The sequence below is a fragment of the Panthera tigris genome, chromosome B4, assembly GCF_018350195.1.
Source record: "Panthera tigris isolate Pti1 chromosome B4, P.tigris_Pti1_mat1.1, whole genome shotgun sequence".
NCBI lineage: Eukaryota > Metazoa > Chordata > Mammalia > Carnivora > Felidae > Panthera > Panthera tigris.
In genome coordinates, this window is record NC_056666.1 from 46,016,396 (window position 1) to 46,032,081 (window position 15,686).

The window sequence follows — 15,686 nt, forward strand, 5'->3', positions numbered from 1 at the left end:
CTCTTCCTCTTCGTATCTTTGCCCTAGTAACTGCTCGTAGTTTTTCCATAGCACAGAAGTATGAGATCAGTCATCATTTACTGTCAAGAGCCAAAAGGGAAACTACACAGACAAAAAGAGGAAATCTTTATATTTCAGAAATTTCTAAGAGTTAAGGGAAAAACTTATTTTTCCCTTAAAAACCTAAAATAATTTGTAAAGAGAGTGATCTGTTATTACCTTGAAGTATGATAATATTATTTTAAAGCAATAAATCTAGTCTGTTTGATACCGTAGTTTGTGGTCATAATTTCTAAAGTTTTTAATCTCTTTGTTTTATTTTGAAAACCAAGTTAAGTCCTTTTAAAGATAACATGTTTAGACTGGTCTTATTACTAGGTTCAGAGGATGAAAATATGTTCAGTTCGATTAAAAAAAAAAAAAATCAACCATGAGGTAATTCTAGATTTTTTTTGCCTTTAGACATCATTTGGTCACCATAGTAGCACAGTACTTTACTACCAAATATCTATACAGCAAAAAGGGAAGAGAAGAACAGGCAATTACTTACTGGTTATTTGGGAGTATAGAATATGACTACTGGGATAATTCAAGATTAAATATAGATTCCACCGGGGATCTATTTTAGCCAGGCAAGCTAATTTGATCTTCTAGTAGCATCAGCTGAACAAAATTTGTAGCCAAATCAACTGTTGACATCATTTGAAATAACACAAGCAGGAAAGAAGCATAGTTTAGTAGTTAAAAATCATGGACTCTGGGGTCAATTTCCTTGGTTCCAAACCCTATTTCTAGGGTTTGCTAGCTGTATGATCTTGGGAATATTCCCTGATTTCTCTGTGCCTTAGTTTCTTCATTACCAAAATGTGGGTACTAATAATACCTCCCTCAGAGGGTTATTATAAAGATTAAATGACTGATTATTTGTGCTTAGAATGATGTCTTGCACATAGCAATAACTTTGTAAGTATTTTTTAAAAGATGAAATAAAATTTAAATTTGCTAACTTCCCTCTTTGTGCTAGGTAGAAATGGTCAAAGATACCAAGATTTAAGTATATAGCAGATTATTTTAGCCTGTAACTTTAGAAGATTCCTTTGAGAACTTCCTGGGAGCCTTATTGATGGCTATTCTGTAAGATTTGGAAGTCAGTAGCACTCTACTATCTAAAACCAGAGCTGGAAATAATCATAAGCTCTCCTTGTATCAGGAACATCAGAAGGAAGACAATTGCACAGCACAAAGAAACAGCACGCCTGCCCGCTCAGGCTCCCTAAGCCACTGCCAATAACCTCTGGGAACATGGGCACAGAATAAGCAAGGGAGGAAACAAGATTTTATTGCCATGACAATGAAATCTAGTTGATTTCAGTAATATTATTTTTTTCTTCTTTCCAGGACTCAAAGAAAAAATCGTTTTCATCAATTAGTACTTTGTTTTACTAATTATCATTGTACAAAATTTCCATCAATTTTTCTTCAACAGGCACTTACTCTGGTAAATTGTTCCTTTTACAGAACTATCTAGGCATCTTTTCTAAACCTGCAACAAATCTAAAGCCCCTAACCAACATCTAAGCCATGACAAAAATCTCTAAATTGCCTGGAAAAAAGAAGGTATTATGTTCTCTAAGCCAAATTTCAGCCGCGATACCACAGGATCCCTAGCGCATACCTTCATCTGGACTTGATTTCAGGGATGGTCTCCTTTGGTCTTCTCCGTCAGGCATAACCCTTGCATAGGAGTTTGGAGAATTCCATAAACCACCAGGAAAGCTTGGGAACACATTCATTTCTGTCCTCTGCCTTCCCCTTGGCTCGTAGCCTGCTTCCTGGTAAGAAGACAAGATGACGCTGTACTGGGTTGACGGTTAAACCATCTTCCCGCCCCCAGCCCCACTCTCTTGGTGCCCCTCCCTTATCCTTTCCAAGGCTCTTGAATGTGTCACATGGGAAATGGATCATGTGGTTCAAGGGGGGAATGTGGCCATCTTCTATCTCCCTTCCCCCACTTTTCCTTTCAGGAGCAAAGCAGCAGAAATCTCCGACCTGATTGGCTCTGACCAAAAATCTCCATATGAAAAGGAAAAGACTCAACCAAACCTCCAGCCTTCTCCACTTTCTTTTTTTGTTTTATTTCTCATCTGAACGTTTTATTATGGACATTCAGAGTTGCTTGGTAGTGAGGGAAATGATGCTTTCTTCCCAGCCCCTTTCTTTCTTATTATCAATACCCTAATGTGACAAGGTGTTCCCTAACCTCCGTCTGGAACCCACTTAGCATAACTGAGACAACTGAGTGTTCAGCACCAAGGACAGCATTGCACCCCCTTTGGCGTTCATTAAAGCCATTTGTCTACTTCACTCTCAGGTAAATAAAAATATTTTAAAAATATTTCCCTGAGGTCTTGTGTCTAAATATAAGTCAGACCACATATTTAGGGTCCTGATGTTTCCTACTATCAATTTATTGCTACTTTATAAATACAATTTTTACATATCATTACAAAGACCATCCCATGCGTACCTACCTCCCTGTTGCCATCCCATCACCCATCCCCACCCTTTAGATATGCTCCATGTTTTAGGGGGAGGGGAAATTCTCATAACATAGTTTACTATACACCCATATATCTATGCTCATGAACAAGACAAAATAAAACACAGAAACACACAGGATTTCTTAAGTGTGTATATCAAGATGTCCTTAGCCCCATTCCTAGGCCTCAGGCAGGGTTGAATTAGAGAAGCAGGGAGGAAGCCTAGTAGAAACTGTTTTTGTGCAGGGTCTATCCTGCTTTGCTGACGTCCCTGTTGCCATGGTGCTAGGTAACAGCTGAAGGGGATGATTTCTTTCAGAACCGGTCACCATGGGACCCTGCTGACTAAAGAAAGGAAGAGGAAAAAGGACTGAATTGCTGAGGAGGACTTTCAATTAGCATTTTCAGAGCCAAATTTACCTAATGGGCTCTTTCCTTATTAAATTGTTGCTGACCCTAAATCCTAAAAGGATTCTAGAAATTAGTATGGACACTGTGATGCTAACTCCCTCCATACTCCTCTGCTTTTTTTCCTAAAAATCTATTTAGGTGCAACTGAATGAAAATGCCAGCTTCACAGGGTGACTGTGGAGTGCCATCACAGAGTTGGGCGAAGGACACAGGAATCTATATTTTTCTCAGGTTGGGACTTCTGATTTTTACGAAGCCATTCATCTTAAGTCCTAACAGCCTTAACTTTACAAACACACCTGATTGTTGACACAAGGAACAATTTGTGAATGTTTTACAATGTTATAGGAGAAAGCACAAATATTTTTGAATGTGAGTTGCTGAATGATATTAAATAAAAATAAATTTGATTAAAGTCAATCCTTTGGATAGAATTTGGGCTACCTCCACCAGGAATTTAAGCAAGCTCTACGTTTATGTCATTAGGCTGGCATATAACTGATTGTTTCTAACTCAGAGTCCTTACCATGGCAATTCTAGATATTTATCTTGGGGGGCAGAAATACTTTCAAAAATTTTCTTAATGTTTATTTTTGAAAGAGAGACAGAGTGTGAGCAGGGAGGGGCAGAGAGAGAGGGAGAAACAGAATCCGAACCAGGTTCCAGGTTCCAAGCTGTCAGTGCAGAGCCTGATGCAGGGCTCAAACCCACAAACCGTGAGACCATGACCCAAGCCGAAGCCAGATGCTTAACCGACTGAGCCACCAAGGCACCCTGGCAGAAATACTTCTAATGTGCAGGAATGCAAACTCTGTTAAAAAAAAAAAAAAAAAAAAAAAAAAAAAAGAGGCTGCACAAGGAAGCTGGAGTATAATTTCAAGAAATCAAAATTCCTTCCTGGCTCAACATTCACAGCTTAAGATGTATTTACTTCTTTTATTTTAGGAGAAGAGCCAGGTTAATTCCAGTTTTTCTAAATAAGACGGAGAATTTCAACTTGGCTAATTCTAATGCTTGTAAGCTTTCAGAAAATTCATTTATCAGGAAAGCCGATAGGTGTTTGAAGAAATTCTTAGAAAGCCAGCAGGACGGTGACTTAGATATCATCTATCTTTTCTTAGTCAATAACAATAATGAGAACAACAAGAAAAACAGCTAATGTTTAACATGTCCCAGTTATTTAGTACATGTCATTTAATCCTCCTCCCAAACCATGAGACAGGTACTCTTTTTTTTTTTTTAATTTTTTTTTTTTCAACGTTTTTTATTTATTTTTGGGACAGAGAGAGACAGAGCATGAACGGGGGAGGGGCAGAGAGAGAGGGAGACACAGAATCGGAAACAGGCTCCAGGCTCCGAGCCATCAGCCCAGAGCCTGACGCGGGGCTCGAACTCACGGATCGCGAGATCGTGACCTGGCTGAAGTCGGACGCTTAACGACTGCGCCACCCAGGCGCCCCAGAGACAGGTACTCATATAGACTTTCTTGTTTTATAGAAGTGACTGAGGCTTAAAGAGGATAAGTAATGTGCTCCAAACTACACAGCTACTTAGCGTGGGAATAAGGATTTGGAACTATTTAATCTGACTCCAGAGCAGGCACACTATACTATACTATTCTGCATCATGAATAATGGACTAGACTAAAATTACTTGTCAATTGATTGCAAGGTGATTCACTACTAAGGGCCTCTGACAGGAGAAATTAAAAAGATTGCTTTAAATTATTTGAGACCAGGGCACCTGGCTCAGTCAGTTAAGCATCAAACAATTGATTTTGGCTCAGGTTATGATCTCATGGTTTGTGGGATCAAGCCCTGCATTGGGCTCTGTGCTGATGGCACAGGGCCTGCTTGGGATTCTCTCTCTCCCTTTCTCTGCCTCTCCCCTGCTTGCACGCTCTCTCTCTTTCAAAATAAATAAAAATAAACTTAAAAAAAATCATGAACTTTCTGATTGCTTTAAACCAAATCGAAAGCAAACTACTGTCCAACTGTCTGAGAGATTTATTAAAATAGTTTTCTTAAGGGGCACCTGGGTAGCTCCGTCAGTTAAGCATCCAACTTCAGCTCAGGTCATGATCTCGCGGTTTGTGAGTTTGAGCCCTGTGTCAGGCTCTGTGCTGACAGCTCAGAGCCTGGAGCCTGCTTCCAATTCTGTGTGTGTGTGTCTCTCTCTGCCCCTCCCCTGCTTTCGCTCTGTCTCTCTCTCCCTAGCAAAAATAAACATTAAAAAATTTTTTTAAAATAGTTTTCTTAAAACAAAGCTCTTTTTACAAAAGAATGCCAGCTAATGAATGCAAAGTATAATAGTTAGGAGCAGCCCTCAATGAAATAACCTATTCAGTAAAGGACCAAAATGGGTATTCAAACTATTAAATGAGGACAGATTGTTTGTAGATGATTTGCAAACTGCAAAGGCAAATGTATTCTGGAAGGGGGGGGGGTTGGTCACCATCTTGACTATGCCACCAAACAACTTGCAATTATGTGCCAACATGAAGCAATGTGAACTACCCAATATTACTAATGAAGTACTCTTTCATAAAATGTTCAACCTGAATCTAAACAAACTTCTATTCATAGCGTCTAGTTTTTTTTAAAGGGCAGGCGTTGGAGAACAAGTCATAAGATGTTATGAGGAAATAATCAGCCAAATCGAGAATACAGACTATTCTACAAGGGAACTTATCTAGACTTATCAAAAGTCAATGTCATGAAATGAAAATAAAACAGGGGCACCTGGGTGGCACAGTCGGTTAAGCATCTAACTTTTGATCTTGGTTCAGGTCATGATCTCATAGTTCATGAGTTCCATCCCCATATCGGGCTCAGTACAGAGTCTGCTTGGGATTTTGTCTTTCTTTCTCTCTGCCCCTTCCCTGCTTGTGCACACACGCTCTCTCTCAAAAGAAATAAAACAAAAACAAAAACAAAACAGGTGTGCTGCTTGAAGGGTGTGCTGTTACAGATTAAAAGAGACTAAAGACCACAGTTGCAAAGGATATGATTTGCTGACGTGCTGACTGGGGAGGGAGAGAGAATGGAAATAAGTAGCTATAAAATATTTTTGGGAGGCATCTGGGTGGCTCAGTCAGCTTGAGCATCTGACTTTTGATATCAGCTCAGGTCATGATTGCTTAGTGTGGAGACTGCTTGAGTTTCTTTCTCTCTCTCTACCTCTGCCCTTCTTCTCCATTCCCATTCTCTTCCTCTAATAAAAATTAATTAATTAATTAAAAATATTTTGGGGACAATTGGTGAAATTTCCATTGTGAAATGGATATTAGATGACATCACAGAATTGTTATTTATATTAGGTGTAGGAAATAGTTTATAGGAGAATTTTTTTATTCTTAGGAAATGCTTAAGTATTCAGGATAAAGTGTCAGGACGAATGCAAGTTACCTTCAAATAGTTCAACAACAAGAAAATATATGTATGTATATATACAGAAAGTGTGAGAAAATATGGCAAAACAATACAATTGGTGAATCTAGGGGAAGAGTGTATGGGTGTTTATTGTACTTAAACTTTGTCATCTGAATGAAAAAGTAATAAATACTGTTCTATGCTAGAACAAGGACATGCCACATGGAGTCTGTCCCTTTCCAGGTCAGGTTTAGTGAGAAAGAAAGTGAGATAAAGGAGAATAAAGCAGTCAGAAAACTGGACTTGACCTCTTTCTAGGACGAAGTTGGATATGAGTGTACTCATTTTCTACTGTGGCTATAACAAATTATCACAAACTTAGCGGCTTAAAACAACACAAATATTAAAGTTTTATAGCTTAGAAATCTGACATGGGTCTTACTGGACTAAAATCATGGTGATGGCAGGGCTGCATTCCTTTCTGGAGGCTACAGAGACAGAATCTATTTCCTTACCTTTTCCAGCCCCCCACATTCCTTGGCTCGTAGCCCTCTCACTCCATCTTTAAAACCAACAACTTTGTACCTCTCTAACCATTATTCCACAGTCACATCTCCCTTTGATTCTGACCTCAGACTGAAAAGGTTCTTTTAAGGACCAATGTCATTAGATTGGGCCCACTCAGATAATCTCCCCTTTCAAGGTCCTTAACCTAATTGTATCTACAAAGTCCCTTTTGCTTTGTAAGGTAACATATTCACAGGTTCCAGGGGTTGGGACATGGACATCATTAGGGAGCCCTTATTCTGCATACCACAGTGAATTGCCTCCATGTTGAGAGGATCTCTACCGTTGCTCCTCTTTGGGGACCACTGCCCAGGTCCCTCATACCACACTCTGCACTTTCCATAGCTATTTGGGCCAATGGCAAGTCTCCAACAGTGTAGTCAGACAGAGATAGAGCAGTCAACTATCGCAAGCTGTTCCTATTCCCTTGAAGCATGGATGCTGAACTAACAGCCAGGGGGCTACCATGGACAGATGAGGTGATTCCATAGCATGGGCCAAGAAGAAGCTTGGGGAGGTAGCCAGTACTCCCTGGGAACTTTGCCTGAAGCCAAAAATGGGCCATGAATTCACCAGCTCCAGGCTTCAGCATCACAGGCCAGCAGATTCCCCGGTGATCAGGCCAACAAGGGACATCATGCCAGAAAACTGCCAGTACATACTCTAGATCCAGAATGAAGCCAGGGGATTCCATCTCTCATCAATTCCACAAGAATGTGTACGTTACCTTTCCCCAGCCCCCATACAAATGGATGTTATCTTCAGAGAAGATGCAGGACCTCCTTGGAAGGCATTGTGAAACATGAAACATATTCTATCCAAAGGAGACTTATACTACTTAAAGGAATTGTTCAATGAAATTGAACTATATCTGAGACTGAATTAGACACTTAGGGTTTTTTTTTTCCCTGTAACCTAACAATGGTTTTAAAATATGATAGGACTCCCTTCAAATGGTGATACCTAATACTACTCCCCTTGAATGTGGACCTGACTTAGTAGCCTATTTCCAATGAAAAGAATGTGGCAGAAGGGATTCTATGTACCTTCTAAAGCCGGGTCATAATAAGGATAGTTTCTGCCTGGCTCGCTAACTTCTTGGACTGTTCATTCTGGAGGAAGCCAGCTACCATGTCAGGACATTCAAGCTATCTTATGAAGGGGCCCACATATGGAAAACAGGCCTCTCACCAACCAGCACCAAGAAGCAACCATGAGTGAGTTGCCATGGCAGCAGATCCTCCAGCCCTAGTCAGGTGACTGCAGTTCTCATCAATATTAGGACTGCAACCATGTTTGACACCCGAAGCCAGAACTGCTCAGCTGAGTTGCTCCCAAATTCCTGACCCACGGAAATTATGAGATGTTTATTATTGTTTCAAGTTACTATGTTTTGAGGTATTTTGTTATATAGTAATAGATAACTAATACACAAGTGAAAACTCTGGAAAAAACAAGATACCTATTCTTTCTTGGCATAGCTGAGTTAATAAGTTAAATTAAGTGTCCCTACTACATATGTGTATGTTCCTTATACAGAAGTTATGTGGTTTCATTAAGTCAAGACACTAGGAAGGGGAGAAACAATTAGCCACTTAGCAGTGTTGTCTGGGGGAAGAAAAGCTAAGTCGATGGAAGTAGGTTATAAAGACTCAGAAGAACTGTAGGGAATTCTAGAACAGGAAGACAGACCTAAGACGGGACTGAAACAAGTGACCAGAAAGCTGTCAGAGCCAAGACTGGCACCGACTCTACCTCTTTCTCTATGAGGCTACAATGCCTATCATCTCTTACTTTCTCATCATCAGCTATGTTCACCTGCTTCTCTCTTTTTTAAAATTCCTATTTATGTATTTATTTTGAGAGAAAGAGAGAGTGTGCACGTGTGTGAGGGAGAGAAAATTCCAAGCAGGCACCATGCTATTAGCACAGAGCTCAATGTGGGGCTTAATCTCACGAACTGTGAGATCATGACCTGAGCTGAAATCAAGAGTTGGATGTTTAATTGCCTGAGCCACCCAGGTGCCCCACACCTGCTTCTCTTTTGGTATCAGTTCATCCTGCTTTACATTGCATTACTGGCCCCCAAATGGCTGGTCCCAACAGGCCCAGCTGGCTCTGAAATGTACACAACCTTACCAGTTCAATGTTCCTATCTAAGTAACCCAATTTCAGTTAAAAACAAACTACCATATAATCTAGCAATCCCATTTCTGGGAATATCTCTATCTCTAAAGGAAATAAAATCAGTATCTTAAAAAGATAACTGCATTCCAGGTTCACAAAGCATCATTCACAGTAGTCAAGATATGGAAACAATCTCAGTGTCTGTCAATAAATGAATGGATAAAGAAAATATGATACAGACTTCAGAAGATGACAGAGAAGTAGGCGGACTGGGATTTCCCTCGTCCCTCAAACACAGCTGTATTGAGGCCAGAACACTTGAAACACCCAGGAAATCTATCTGCAGAGTGACAGAAAAATCTCCACAGGTGGAGGGAGACAGCTTGCCCAGACAGAGGTGCGTGTAGGTGAATTGGGGGACATATAACAGAGTGAGCACGGAGGGGAGGGATCCCCTTATGTGGAGAGACAAAGGGGAGAGAAAGAGAAGCTGTATATTGTGGTTGTGTTAGGACGAGAGAAAAACATCTCCAGATCACAGACTGAGGAACAAGAAATACAGAGTACCAGTCTTTACTTTGTAAACAGCCTTAGGAGCTGAAGATCCTAATTTTCAAAAGTGTGTGATTTTCTCCAAACAACACCTAGGGGTGGGGAGCCAGCCCCAGAGCTTGGTAGCAATCTCAGGGGCACACTGGGAGAGAATAATCCCCTTCCTGGAGTATTGTGGGAAGAGGGGTTATTGCCCCGCCAAGGACCAAAGAGTCTGCAGGCGCCCAACATGTTGGGAGAGTGGAGTAGCGCTACCCCAGAACGGGGTTGCATGGTGCAGGATCCTTTAAAAACAGGTGCTGAATCCCAGCCCACTGCCTAGGAGGTGTGGGAGACTGTGGAGCAGGATAGGCTGACCACTGGGACTACTCTGTGAGGACCGCCTAAACCGTGTGGTTTGAGACACTGGTGAGGGGAGGAGAGATTGGGGTGTTACCATTTTTATCTCCATTACCAACATGGTGGGGCTTCAGAGAACAGGACAGCAGCCCCCAGTGGAGGCGGGACCTGCTTCCTAGAGAGATTGACACTGACCCAAACCAAGCAGCATCTCATCCAGACCAGCACAGCCGCAGGTCTCAGGCACCAACAGACAACTGTCCTGTGGTTTTGTATGTTAGTCTGTTGCTCTTTTTTTTCCCTCTTTTCTTTCTTTCCTTCTCTTCTTTTTCTTTTTACCCTCTTCTTCTTTTTTTTTTTTTTTTTCCTTTAGAATCAGGCTCATAGTTTCTGATTTGATTTTTGGTCAATTCTTATTATATATTTTTTCTTTATTTTTTTTCTTTCTCTTTGTTGGTTTTTTTAATCAGGCATTTTTACTCTATTCCTTTATACCTCTTCTATACCTCCTTCTTTATTTTCCTTTCTCTGGATTAAGCCTTAAAGTTTCTTTGATTCTCTGCTTGTTTGTTTGTTTTTTGGGTTTTTTTTTTTTGCCCCTTTCATTTTTCTCCTCGTATGAGATCAGGTCCCCTGCCCGTTCCTTTTTTCCAGAGTTACTTCAACAAAAAATTAAAGCATACCTGGTGGAAAGTCTAAACAATCCACTACTACGAGTAAGGAGGAGCTTTGTAGAAGACTGACCAGTGGGATAGAGCAGGCAATACACAACAACAGAGAGCACTGACACACTCCAAAAATACTTCCTGAAGTTCCAAGCCCTGGACAGTGTATGACCCCTTTTTAATATAGTATTACTTGCAGGTGCAGGACATATAACAAGCTATTAAAGCATGTAAAAGACAGAAAACTAGCCAAAATGATGAAACAGAAGAATTCTCCTCAAAAGAAATTCCAGGAAGAAATGACAGTCAGAGAATTGCTTAAAACATATAAAATATATATCTGAACAAGAATTTAGAATAACAGTCATAAGACTAATAGCTGGGCTTGGAAAAATCATAGAAGACAGCAGAGAATCTATTGCTGCAGAGATCAAAGACCTAAGAAATAGTCATGATGAATTAAAAAATGCTATAAATGAGATGCAAAATAAACTAGGTGCAGTGACAGTGAGGACAGAAGAAGCAGAGGAGAGAACAGGTGAAATAGAAAATAAAATTATGGAAAATGATGAAGCTGAAAAAAAGAGGGAAAGGAAGTTACTACACCACAAGGGGAGAATTAGAGACCTAAGCGATTCAATGAAATGAAATAATATCCATATCATAGGAGTTCTAGAAGAAGAGAGAAAGGGGCAAAAGGTTTATTTGAACAAATTATAGCTGAGAACTTTCCTAATCTGGGGAAGGAAACAGGCATCTAAGTATAAGAGACACAGAGAACTCCCTTCGAAAACAACAAAAAAAGGTCAACACCATGACATATCATACTGAAACTGGCAAAATACAAAGATAACAAGAGAATTCTGAAAGCAGCTAGGGACAAATGGGCCTTAACCTACAAGGATAGATACATAAGGGTAGTAGCAAACCTGTCCACTGAAATTTGGCAGGCCAGAAGGGAGTGGCAGGAAATATTCAACATACTTAATCCTTTACCCAGCAAGGCTGTCATTCAAAATAGAAGGAAAGATAAAGACTTTCCCAAACAAAAACTGAAGGAGTTCACGACCACTAAACCAGCCCTGCAGGAGATCCTAAGGGGGACTCTGTGAGTGGAATGCTGCAAAGGACCAGAGATATCACCACAAGCACAAAACCTACAGATAACACAATGACACTAAATCCATGTATTTCAATAATCACCCTGAATGTAAATGGACCAAATGCCCCAATCAAAAGACATAGGGTATCAGAATGGATAAAAAAACAAGATCCATCTATATTCTGCCTATAAGAGACTCATTTTACACCTGAGGACACCTGCAGATTGAAAGTGAGGAGATGGAGAACTATCATGCTACTAGACAGCAAAAGAAAGCCAGAATAGCCATACTTATATCAGACAAACTAGACTTTAAAACAAAGATTGTAACAAGAGATGAAGAAGGGCATTATATCATAATTAAGGGGTCTATCCATTTAGAAGATCTAACCATTGTAAATGTTTACATCCCCAACATGGAGGCACCCAAATATATATATCAGTTAATTACAAACATAAATAAATGTATAGATAATAATAGTGATTGTAGGGGACTTCAATATTCCACTTACAACAATGGACGGATCACGTAGGCAGAAAAATAAATAAGGAAACAACAGTCCTGAACGACACATTAGACCAGATGGACTTAACAGATACATTCACAACTTTCCATCCAAAAGCAGCAGAATACACATTCTTCTCAAGTGACATGGAACATTCTCCAAAATAGATCACATACTGGGTCACAAAACAGCCCTCAACAAATATAAAAGGATTGAGATCATACTATATATATTTTCAGATCACAACTTGAAACCAACCACAAGAAAAAATTTGGAAAGCCCCTAAATACATGGAGGTTAAAGAATATCCTACTAAAGAATGAATGGGTCAACCAGGAAATTAAAGAATAATTTTAAAAATATATGGAAACAAATCAAAATGAAAACACAACAGTCCAAACCCTTTGGGATGCAGCACAGGCAGGCCTAAGATACACTGCAATCCAAGAAGTAAGAGAGGTTCTGGGGCACCTGGGTGGTTCAGTTGGTTAAGTGTCCAACTTTAGTTCAGGTCACGATCTCATGGTGTGTGAGTCTGAGCCCTACATCGGGCTCTGTGCTGACAGTTCAGAGCCTGGAGCCTGCTTTGGATTTTGTGTCTCCCTCTCTCATTGCCCCTCCCCCACTCGCATTCTCGGTCTCTCAAAAATGAATGTTAAAAAAAAAAAAGTAACAAAGGTCCCAAATACAGAACCTAATTTCACACCTAAAGGAGGAAGCAGAAAAGAAAGCCCAAAGCCAGCAGAAGAGAAATAATAAAGATCAGAACAGAAATAAACAACAACATAGAATCCAAAAACAAAACAAAACAGATCAATGAATCTAAGAGCTGGTTTTTTGAAAGAATAAACAAAATTGATAAACCCCTAGCCAAACTTCTCAAAAAGAAAAGAGAGAGGACCCAAATAGATAAAATCATGAATGAAACAGGAGAGATTACAACGAACACCTCAGAAATACAAACAATTAGTAGAAAACACAATGCAAAATTATATGCCAAAAAACTGGACAACCTGGAAGAAATGGACAAATTCCTAGACACTCACACACTACCAAAACTCAAACAGGAAGAAATAGAAAATTTGAATAGACCCATAACCAGCGAAGAAATTGAATAGGTTATCAAAAATCTGCCAACAAATAAAAGTCCTGGGCCAGATGGCTTCACAGGGGAATTCTACCAGACATTTAGAGCAGAATTAATACCTATTCTTCTCAAGCTGTTCCAAAAAGTAGAAACGGAAGGAACGCTTCCAGATTGATTCTATGAAGCCAGCATTACCTTGATTTCCAAACCAGACAAGACCCCACTAAAAAGGAGAATTACAGCCAATATCCCTGATGAACACAGATGCAAAAATTCTCAACACGATACTGGCAAATCGAATTCAACAGTATATTAAAAAAATTATTCACCAAGATCAAGTAGGATTCATTCCTGGGCTGCAGAGCTGGTTCAATATTCGCAAATCAATCAACGTGACACATCACATTAATAGAAGGATAAGAACCATATGATCCTGTCAATAGATGCAGAAAGAGCATTTGACAAAATACAGCATCGTTTCTTAATAAAAACCCTCAAGAAAGTCAGGATAGAAAGTACATAACTTAACATCATAAAAGCCATATATGAAAGTCCCACAGCTAATAACATCCTGAGAGCTTCCCCCTGAGATCGGTAACATGACAGAGATGTCTACTCTCACCACTATTGTTTAACATAGTGTTGGAAGTCCTAGCCTCAGCAATCAGACAACAAAACAAAATAAAAGGCATCCAAATTGGCAAAGAAGTCAAACTTTCACTCCTCACAGATGACATGATACTCTACATGGAAAACCTGAAAGATTTCACAAAAAAACTGCTAGAACCGATACATGAATTCAGCAAAGTCACAGGATATAAAATCATTGTAAAGATATTGGTTGCATTTCTATACACTAATAGTGAAGCAACAGAAAGAGATATCAAGGAATCAATCCCATTTACAATGGCACCAAGAACCATAAAATACCTAGGAATAAACCTAACCAAAGAGGTAAAAGATGTGTATGCTGAAAACTATAGAAAGCTTATGAAAGAAACTGAAGAACACACAAAGAAATGGAAAAACATTCCATGCTCATGGACTGGAGAAACAAATATTGTTAAAATGTCTATACTGCACATTCAATGGAAACCCTATCAAAAAAGCACAAGAATTCTTCACAGAGCTAAAACAAACAATCCTAAAATTTGTACGGAACCACAAAAGAGCCCAAATAGCCAAAGTAATGTTGAAAAAGAAAAACAAAGCTGAAGGCAAAACAATTCCAGACTTCAAACAGGCAACAACCTCTTTGAACTCAGCCACAGCATCTTCTTACTAGACATGTCTTTGGAGGCAAGGGAAACAAAAGCAAAATGAACTATCTGGGACCTCATGAAGATAAAAAAGCTTCTGCACAGAGAAGGAAACAATCAACAAAACTTAAAGGCAATTGATGGAATGGGAGAAGATATTTGCAAATGACATGGCAGACAAACAATTAGTATCCAAAATCTATAAAGAACTTATCAAACTCATTGGGGCGCCTGGGTGGCTCAGTCGGTTAAGCGCCCGACTTCAGCTCAGGTCATGATCTCGTGGTCCATGAGTTCGAGCCCCGCGTCAGGCTCTCTGCTGACTGCTCAGAGCCTGGAGCCTGTTTCAGATTCTGTGTCTCCCTCTCTCTCTGACCCTCCCCTGTTCATGCTCTGTGTCTCTCTGTCTCAAAAATAAATAAACGTTAAAAAAAATTTTTTTAAAAGAACTTATCAAACTCAATACCCAAAAAACAAATAATCCAGTGAAGAAATGGGCAAAAGGCATGAACAGACACTTTTCCAAAGAAGACATCCAGATGGCTAACAGACACATGAAAAGATGCTCAACATCACTCATCATCAGGAAAATATAAATCAAAACCACAATGAGTTACCACCCCACACCTGTCAGAATGGCTAAAATTAACAACTCAGGAAACAACAGACGTTGGTGACAATGTGGAGAAAAGGAAACACTTTTGCACTGCTGGTGGGAATGCAAACTGGTGCAGCCACTCTAGAAAACAGTATGGAGATTCCTCAAAATATTGAAAACAGAGCTACCCTATGACCTAGCAATTGCCCTACAGGGTATTTACCAAAGGATATAAAAATGCAGATCTGAAGGGGCACACCCCCCCCCCCAGTGTTTATAGCAGCACTATTGACAATAGCTAAAGTATGGAAAGAGACCAAATGTCCACTGACTGATGAGTGGATAAAGAAGATGTGGTATATATACAATGGAATATTACTTGGCGACCAAAGAGAATGAAATCATACCGTTTCATGGATGGTATTGGAACATATTATGCTAAGCAAAATAAGTTGGTCAGAGAAAGACAAATATATGATTTCACTCATATGTGGAATTTAAGAAACAAAACAGATGAATATAGGGGAAGGGAAGGAAAAATAAGATAAAAACAGAGAGGGAG

At 39.7% G+C, this 15,686-nt stretch overlaps 1 protein-coding gene across 5 annotated transcripts in view; it reads right to left on the minus strand.

The window, feature by feature from the left end:
- Positions 1-15,686, minus strand: part of GPR19 (G protein-coupled receptor 19) — a 40,865-nt gene that overhangs the window by 19,927 nt on the left and 5,252 nt on the right. For 3 of the 5 annotated variants that reach the window (XM_042991785.1, XM_042991786.1, XM_007076305.3), the window contains one exon: positions 1,676-1,832. The exons of 1 other annotated variant lie outside the window; for it this stretch is intronic. The gene's annotated coding sequence lies outside the window, so the exon portion shown is untranslated. Of the gene's footprint in view, positions 1-1,675; positions 1,833-7,136; positions 7,222-15,686 lie in introns of those variants that run through there. One more of the 5 variants, XM_042991787.1, reaches the window with a different exon arrangement.